We start from the raw sequence: 9,602 nt of genomic DNA on the forward strand, positions 1-9,602 counted from the left end.
AGGAGTGATATGATTTTGTCATTTGATGTCAATAGCAAGACATTGAGAGAAATACCACTGCATGATGTTGATTCCTTCAAAGGTATCAATTTTGCGAAATGTCTTATGATGTTCAAGGAGAAACTGGCTTTGATTCAATTCCAAGGTTGTCTAGAACCACATGTCATGGTTTGCTTTGTCTGGGTGATGAAGGAGTATGGTGTGCCTAAATCTTGGAATAAACTTTATGAAGTACCAATTGAAAATCTTACTATATTTGGTGGTTTCACCAAATATGGTACACTTATAATTCGAACCAATTGTCGATTAGTGGAGAGATTAGAGGAGGAAGATAAGTTTGTTTTAATTGACCCCAAATGTAACAACCCCACCCCACCTGTATAGATATTTTTTGCTTTAGGGCCTCATACCCCTCACGGTTTTGTTCTCTCCCAAAGCACACAGCAGTAAGGGAAAAGGCCTCTACACATTGAAGGGAGGTCATTTCTTATAAACACATTCCAATGTGCTTCCCTAGGTGATGTGGGATTCCATGGAATGCAAGATCCCCCTTTTTGGGTCACTACAATATGTGACATGATCTTTTTTGTTTAGTTGGTCTATCTAAATAAAGCAAAAACTATAAATGTAAAAAAGCGAGTAAGTTGGAATATTACAAATAAAGCCAAAGGTATTAAGATGAATATCCATGTCTTTCTTTAACTTCGACAATGAGCTAGGTTTTGAGTTAGAATCTTAGGTCTTTGACCCTTTCTTAGTGGATATTGGTTTTGATATTGCATTTGAGAACTTAAACTTTACTTTGTTTAACCTGGCTCTGATACCATATGTAACGACCTAAGGAAAAGTGCTAGCCATATCTGTGCTATATTTCAAAATGACTAGTCACAATTGAGGCTTCTTGTAGTTATTAATAAAGCTCAGATCTACCCAATAAATACTCGATGTGGGACTCATCACACACCCACATACCTACACACATCACACAATCAATTAAATTGGGGCATCACAATCACCCCCACTTAAATCCCTAATATCCTTGTTAGGGCCTACTTTGTGGGATAGTGTCTCTGAGCCCACACAGGGTTACCAGGCTGGCTCTAATACCATATCTGTAATGACCCCACCCCACTTGTATAGATATTATCCGCTTTGGGCCTCATACCCTTTACGGTTTTATTCTCTCTCAAAGCACACAACAGTGGGGGGGAAATGCCTCTACACATTGAAGGGAGGTCATTCCTTATAAACAAATTTCCATGTGTTTCCCTAGACGATGTGAGATTTCATGGAATGCAATACTCTCCTTTTTGGGTCACTACAATAAAAATTTGGACCATTTCTCTATTTATGCATGTCATCCTTGCGCAGGGGCTATGCTAATCTTCTCTATATCGTTCCAATTTTATCGAAAGCACATGGGAATGTGTTTATAAGGAATGACCTCTCTTCAATGTGTAGAGGCCTTTTCCCCCACTGCTGTGTGCTTTGGGAGAGAATAAAACCGTGAGGGGTATGAGGCCCCAAAGTGGACAATCTCTATACAGATGGGGTGGGGTCGTTATAGAAATGGTATCAGAGCCAACCCGGTAACCCATGTGGGCTCAGAGACACTACCCCACAAAGTGAGCCCTAATGAGGACATTAGGGATTTAAGTGGGGGTGATTGTGATGCCCCAATTTGATTGATTGTGTGATGTGTGTGGGTGTGTGATGAGTCCCACATCGAGTATTTACTAGGTAGATCTGGGCTTTATTAACAACTACAAGGAGCCTCAATTGTGACTAGTCATTTTGAGGTATAGTACAGATGTGGCTAGTGCTTTTCCTTAAGTCGTTACACCAAAACTCTACATGAGCAGGATATTACTATTCAGCTTAATTATCCTTTAGACGTAGCTACTTTTCATGTATCTACTGCTGCTAACATGGAGAACTTTGCTTTACTTGATGGAGCAAATGTGGTATCTTACTAAGAAGATGGTGTTGTTTGTATAAATAGTAGAAGTTATGTTATGAATGATATGGATGAATCGATACCTTTTTCATGATTTTACATGTAGTAGGCATGTTAGTATTGTTAAAAGCATAATTTTACCCCAAATTTATATTATCCTTTCAAGGTTCTGGTATTAATATTTGATATGTGATGTGGATGGTTGTTGCGCAAATACCATGATCCACTACTTATATAGTGAGCATATTATCATTCCAAGGCCATGTTCTTCTCCAGTTCCAGCCATATGGTATCTATTGTTTCTAAATTACATCTAATCTTAATATTGATTAAAAGAATCTAATTCTTATAACAGAGAAACAGTTCCAAGATATAAGATATTACCATATCATTGTATTACTCTATCCTTGTCCTAAGAGACATATCTATATGCCATGCTATTATCTCTTGCTTAGGTGATTTCAATCAAATGTTTATGGTCAGTAGTTGTGGATCAAAAAGTAGGATCAGCTGAATAAACATTGTGTTTCTATTGTTACTTATGTGTTTTTTATCCTAAAGTACATGCTATAGTTTATACTACTGTGGAACTTGTATACTAAACTTTTTGTTTGGTTGAACTGGAAGACTTAAAGAATACGTGTTTAATATCTGTTAGGTTTTCAGATACATTGGTTTTCTTTCTCAGCATTGATGGGATTTTATTGACTCAATTTGTTCGTGAGAAAATTTGGTTGATTTTGCATCCGTTTACCATTTTAGTTGTATGTCAATCTAAGAATATCTTTCAAGCATATTGGACTTCTTGTATGGACATCCACTAGTTAGTACAAACTCACTAACTCTCAATTTTGAATTTTGACCAAAATTCTAGAAAACCAACCCACAATTTAAAGTCAACCAAACAAAATGACTTCATTCAGGTCATTGCAAAGAACTTTTCAACATTTCCACCATTATATTCTGAACTACTAGTCATGCTTTATGAAAAAACCTAGTAGGAAATCCATCTAATCTAGAGGCCTTGTTGCAATTGATAGAAAACATAGTACTTCAAATCTCCTCATCAATAACCTCCCTTTGCAATGACTCTGCCATTGCAAATTTGCAACAGGAATCGTAATTTCCAACAATTGAGACACCTGGCTTGCTTTCTCTTACCCAAACTGGATTTTGGTTGTACCAAGTAAATTTTCATAAAAATCAACTGCAAAACTTTTAAGCTATTCTTGATCCTCCATTTTGTTCCCTTGATCATCCCATAAGCATTTATGTGTGCTTTTTTGGATTTCTAACTTTGGTAAGTTGTTGGAAGTAAACTATTTTCATCCCCTAGTTCTACCATTTATTCCTAGAATTTTCTTTGAAGAAAGCTTCCTCTGCCTTAGTTCCTAACTAATAGAAACCAACTGATGCATGTATTCCTTCTCCTTTTCTAAAATATCCACATTACCAAGATTCTTAACATATAGGCTATAGCTCTAAGCCTGATTCTAGCCAGTGTTACCTTCTGAGAGATACCTCCAAACATTTTTTAATTAACCTGTTTGAGGACCTTTTATACAGCCTTGAATTTATTGTAAAGTTTGGACATAGGGACACCTTACACCTTTTTTCCCAACTATTTTTTTAACAAAGTCATAAATTCTATATGATTTATCCAGTAATTGAAGAATTTAAATGGTTTAGGACCAAAACTTTTCACTTCCTCGGAATAATATTGATGCAGTTAAGTGATCACCTAGGCTTAAAATTTCTACATAAATCTAACTCTGTTTACCCATCCTAGATACATTCATCAACACCCTATCTAATATCCTTGGCACAAAGCCTCTGACTTCTCTTTTGTTGCACCAAATATTGAAGCAATCTAAACAGGCTAAATTCATGACTTCAAGATTATATAGGCAACTAGAGAAATCTGCCTAATATACTAATACATGAAAGGAAATCTCATGACTTCAAGATCATTGGCCCTTTTAACCACATTAAAATCTCATGCTCAGAGACAAGGGCTTTGATCAAAAGCTCCTTCAAACCGCTCCAAATTGTTCCACAATTCCCTATTTTGTCCCACTATTAGTGGCATAAATACATGAAAGGAAAACTGTTTGAGAGGTTTTTCTTGTCAATCAATATTTATCATGTGTTTAAATCGGCCTCTTAAGTCTATACTCTATACACGAATTTTCACAATAGAATTCAAAATTTAATTAATAAATATTTGAGAGAGGTTTTTCTCATTACGTTCAAGTGGATTCAAGAAGCCCCTCATAGATTTAAGGGTTTGCATCTGGTTAGAATGAGATCTAACCTATTCATGCCTTCTATTCTGTATTAATTGGTATTAGAGCTCGTAAATATCTGGGTTTGGCAAAAGCTACAACGAAGGCAACCAACCTATTGACAGTGAGCATGGGTGCAAACCCTCAAAGCATCCTCCCTCATGTTCTTCTCATCTGTCTTTCTACACGCTTTGGTATTGCTACTAGTTTATTTTATCAGATCATCCTCAAACACTTCGTGAAATTGTGCCTTTAGGGGATTACCCAAAGGAATATCGTTACATACATTTGCTATATGCCCTTCCTCTCTATTACTCCCTATACCTGATTATCTAGAGTAGCAAATGAATCGAAAACATGAGCATTATATTCCAATCCTTTCTCTCACTATACCCCTCTCTTAGACTTATCATTCACATCCTTCTCGGCTTTGTCCTAGTTGTTTCATAACCATTCTTAACCACCTAATTTTGACGACTCCATAACTGATATGCAGTGACCAAAAAAAAAATTGCCAAGTCATGTCATGAGATTTGATTCCTTAAATGAAAAACAAGTTCCCCAAATCAAGAAAAATATGTGTCAATATTTATGCAACTTTGGTTAACTCATGGACCATAGTCCATTGGCAAAAAATACGTCCAAAGAGTATGCACCATGCTCTCATGTCTCAGGGTCACCTTTGTATAATATTGATTGTCTTTGTTGGTTTCTACATTATACCTAATGTTAATAGTGATTACAATCTAATTCTTATGACAAAGAAACAGTTTCGACATATAAGATCCTCCCCTATTAGTATATCACTGTATCTCTATCCTTTGAGAGATATATCTAGATTTGCAACACTATTATCTGTTGCATATAAAGGTTCAATCAAATATTTATGGTCAATGGACATGGATCAACAGGTATGTTTAGCAGCTTACTCAGCATAAAAAATAATTAAAAAAAAATTAAGAAGAAGAAGAAGAAGAAGAAGAAGAAGAAGAAGAAGATAAGTTCAGCTGCTTAAACACTGTTTCTAGTTTCTACTTGTGGTTTTTTGCTTTTTATCCTAAAGAAACATGCTATAATTTGTACTACTGTGGAATGTGTATACTAAACTTTTTGTTTGGTTGAAGTGGAAGAATTTAAGGCATACATGTATGATATCTGTTAGGTTTTCAGGTACATTGGTTTATCTCCTTGGCATTGATGTGATTTCATTGACCCAATTTATTCATGAGAAAATTTGGTTGATGATGCATCCATATATCATTTTAGTTCTATGTCAGTTGAATAATGTTTTTGGACTATATTTGACTTCATGTATGGATATTGACTAGTTAGTGCAAACTTACTAACTCTTAGTGTGAGTTTGTTTTGGCTTTAAAAACGCGCTTTTTGAGGCCGAAAATATAAAACAAGCATTTTGTAATGGTTTCAAAAAGTGCTTTTCCAAAAAAGTTGCGTTTTTAAATGCAAAGGATGACATGTTAACGTGTGGACAATCAGGAGCTTAGTCTTGTGCAAAAATCTAGAAAACTCTATACACCAAAAATTGACAAATTGATGTTAACGTAAGTTATGAACTGAAAATTGTCAATCCTCAAGCACATATCTGTTTCTTTTGGCACCAAAAGGAAATCTCTATACAATAAAGTAAAGGGAAGAATAAATTGGCATTACCAAATTTTCATATAAATATTACACTCATTAATGGAGTATATTAGAAAACATGAAATAATAGAAACAGAATTGTGTGTTTATATCCTTTTTCAAGGAAATATATGGAAGAGAACTTTTTTCACTCAAGTGAGAATATTTGTGAGTAAGATTTTATCCCAATGTGAAAACAGTACATGGGTTTCATTGATCCATTGGCAGGGATTGATCTGGTATTTGGAACCAGTATTCTGCAACATGTGAACTCCGCACATATGAAGGTTAAAGAGAGAGAAAAAAAAAAGAAAAAAAAAAGAAAAAAAGCAAAACATGCAAATGACCTACATACATTTGATGTCATTTGAATTAGTATATGTGCAAACATCTAGTCTACAACCACTTACAAAGCTTTTAGTCAAGGAGGATTTTATTGAATTCTTTAAATCTCTATCTACATCACTAATTTCACATATGCAATTGAAATAACAAATCTAGTCAATCAGATAAACTTAACCATTGATAAGCAATGTTGTGTTAATGTACATGAAACACATCGATAATCTTATACTCATAACAGGGATACATAGATAAAGCTTACCACTTCAGCTAGTTCTACCAAATTAATGAAATACTTGGCCTCCAATAAAGGAAGTAGCTTATTTTCAACATCGAAAGTTGGTAGAGGAGAGATAAAGAATTTGTTTGGCATCAACTTTAGCATTTAGCTTTTATTTTTTATGTACAACTTTTTAAAGCCTCACTTTTTTTCATGGTACAAGTATACTTTAGCACATTTTTCACACCAAAAAAAAAAAAAAAAAAAAAATCAGTAAAAAAAACTAAATAAGCTGTTTCCAATTGAACAAAAAGACAAGATAATGATGCATATTCAACTTGTTGTAAGTCGTAAGAAGATCATTGTGACCATTCCTGACTGTAACACCCAAAGAAAAGAATGAGCACTCTAAGTCATGTAGGTCTAAAGGAAAAGTGAAATAGGGGAAAACGGTAATTACATAGTATTATGCATGAATTAAAGACTATGCAAGGGACATAAATGTGTTGTATTTACCCGTTATTTTATGTGGAGTGGTAGTCATTTTGTTGTTGTTTTATTATTATTATTATTATTATTATTTGAGAATCAGCCCCGTAAGGTATAAAAAAAAATAGTGGATTGCCACCAGTGAACACCAACGCTTCCATAGAGTCATTTTAAGTATGTGAATATGGGCTCTACCTTTTTCTATTTGTTTTTAGGCCCATAATGGGATGAACAGATTTTTTAACAAAAGAGAGAGCTCCTACTCTCACCCTTATAAATAGTAATTGGCCCATTAATTTGCTATCTCCCATCTCTCTCTTTAGAGAGGGTGTTTAAGGCTGAGAGTAGCTTTCCTAAGTTAATTACGGAACCTGTGATCAACTTCTACCCATTTGCATGAGTTAATTTTAAATGGTCATCTTTCTTTTGTTTGTACTATAGGATCCGTTTGAGAATAACTTATTTAGCTGAAATTGAAAATTTTTTACTATAAGTATTGTAGATAAAGGTAAAAATTAGCTAAATAGTATAGTGAAACTCATGAATAGTATCAAAAAGTGCAGTGAAACCCATAAATAGTATCCATTTGGTAACAATTTATTTAACTAAAACTGAAATTTTTTTGTTAAAAGTATTATAGGTAAAGGTAAAAGTTAGCTAAATAGTATAGTAGAACCTATGAATAGTATCAAAAAGTGCAGTAAAACACATAAATAATAGCAAAAATAAGCTAAAATTGCAAATAAGCTGAAATTTTATGCCTAAAAATGTATTTGCAAATGAAAGTTTGCATGACAACATCTCTATGATGTGATTTTGCCATTGTTTTTCAAATGATGAGAATCATCTCCCAATCCTACCATCATCAAATAATGTTGGGTGCTGAAACTCAGCTGACACTCTTGCCCAACCCCCACCACCATATGGTCTTCCTACCCAAACACGCGGCATAGCCTTATTGTGGCTGTGTCAGCAACGATGATGAGATGGATCTGGTGCAACTAACACCAGCTCCTTTGCCATAAGAATTAGCAAAGTTGCTTAATGAGCTTGATTAGCAAAACATCTGGATTGGCTGAGAGTGATTAGAAAAGGTTGTGACTGTGAGGCCTCTAATGATGTTACTTATATCTTGGTCTTTACGACTAGAAGGCAAGGAAGTCAATACCGTACCGGAGGCTGTACCGGTTTGGCCAACGGTACGATATATTTCGGGTACCGGTCAATACCGGTGTACTGTTTCAGATTTATCGCTATTTTTTATTATTTTATACAATATACAAAGTTATAATGATATTTTTTGATAAACATTTAGTTATAATGATTATTTTATTGATATGTTTAATGTTTTATATAATACTTTAGAATAAATAAAGAGAGGTTTTTTTTTTTTTTTTTAGAAAAAAATAAATAAATAAAGAATACTCTTCAATAAATTATATAGAAAACTATCTACTTTCTACTCTAAAATTTGAATCAACAAAAATAAAAATATAAAATTCTTAACTCATTAAAAATATAAAATTCTTAACTCATTAAAAATATAAAATTCTTAACTCATTAAAATCAAATGTCTACTCACTGCCACATCAGCTAGTTCAAGTCTCAGCATTGGGTTTTTTTAAATTAATGGTAATTTAAATAAATAATGAAAGCTTGTGAAACCTTGTTGACTACCTTATTACCTTCTTGACCCAACGCCCTAGCTGTCCTTATATCACCACTAGCCAACTCATTTCCCACTAAAATTTATGGTTTCCAAGAAAAATCTGATACAGTTTTCCAAGCCATCTAATAAACTCATTTCCAGTCCTTTATTACTTTGTCTTCCCAACCCACTTCTCAATTTTCGTCTCTTCCTCTCCCCATTTCTCTGTCTGTGTCTTCCCCAGATCCTCAAAAAATCTGTAACAACAAAGGCTCCCTTGTACAGGTTCGGTCTTTCAGTTTCAAAAAAAAAAAAAAAAAAAAGGTTCGGTCTTTCATTCACTCTTATCTCTCTCTGTCTCCCAAAAGTGGAATTTCCAGTTTTGTAAGTTTAAAAAACCAGAGTGTTCACCGGTTGTCTTTTCCATTTTTCTCCTTTTTTCTGCTGGGTGTTCTTGGCTTACTCAAATTTGCATTTCGTGTTTTGGCCCAATAGCCATTTACCAGCCGAAACAGCCAGATTTTGCCGGTATGGCCGGTATGCGGCTGGTACGACCGGTATTTTTTCCGGTACGAAACAGGAGGTGTATCTGTACCGGTGCACTAGCCGGTACGGTATATACTGGCCGTACCGACTGGTACGGTACGGTATTCACTTCCTTGCTAGAAGGTTGTTTTCTTGCTAATAGAAGTTGATACATACACAAAGGTGGGAATATAAATTTTTGGGTTTGAAAGTTAGGCCTCTTTGGTTCCTCCAAGAACTCATATTTTGTTTTCATTTTTGAAAATTCTAAACATTTTCTGAATTTAATAATAAAAAACACTCGATACCACATTTGGTACTAAATTCTTACACATGAGAAAAAGCTACTCTTGTCACTAACAAGGAAAACCCAAATAGAATCAGTATGGAGAAATACCCAAACCCATTTTTAATGCGTAATTTCAAATAAATAATTGTGTAATATAAAAGTTGTTACCTTATTGCTCCATTAGACACAAAGACAACGAAAAAAAT

The 9,602-nt window shown here is 34.3% G+C and overlaps 1 non-coding gene across 1 annotated transcript; it reads right to left on the reverse strand.

Moving 5' to 3' along the window:
• Nucleotides 1–1,325: 1,325 nt before the first annotated feature.
• Nucleotides 1,326–1,430, reverse strand: LOC112010369 (U6 spliceosomal RNA). Its single transcript, XR_002882736.2, has one exon. It is a non-coding gene; the product is annotated as a U6 spliceosomal RNA (small nuclear RNA).
• Nucleotides 1,431–9,602: the final 8,172 nt, after the last annotated feature.

Source organism: Quercus suber, unplaced genomic scaffold (assembly GCF_002906115.3).
Source record: "Quercus suber isolate HL8 unplaced genomic scaffold, Cork oak 2.0 scaffold_654, whole genome shotgun sequence".
Lineage (NCBI taxonomy): Eukaryota > Viridiplantae > Streptophyta > Magnoliopsida > Fagales > Fagaceae > Quercus > Quercus suber.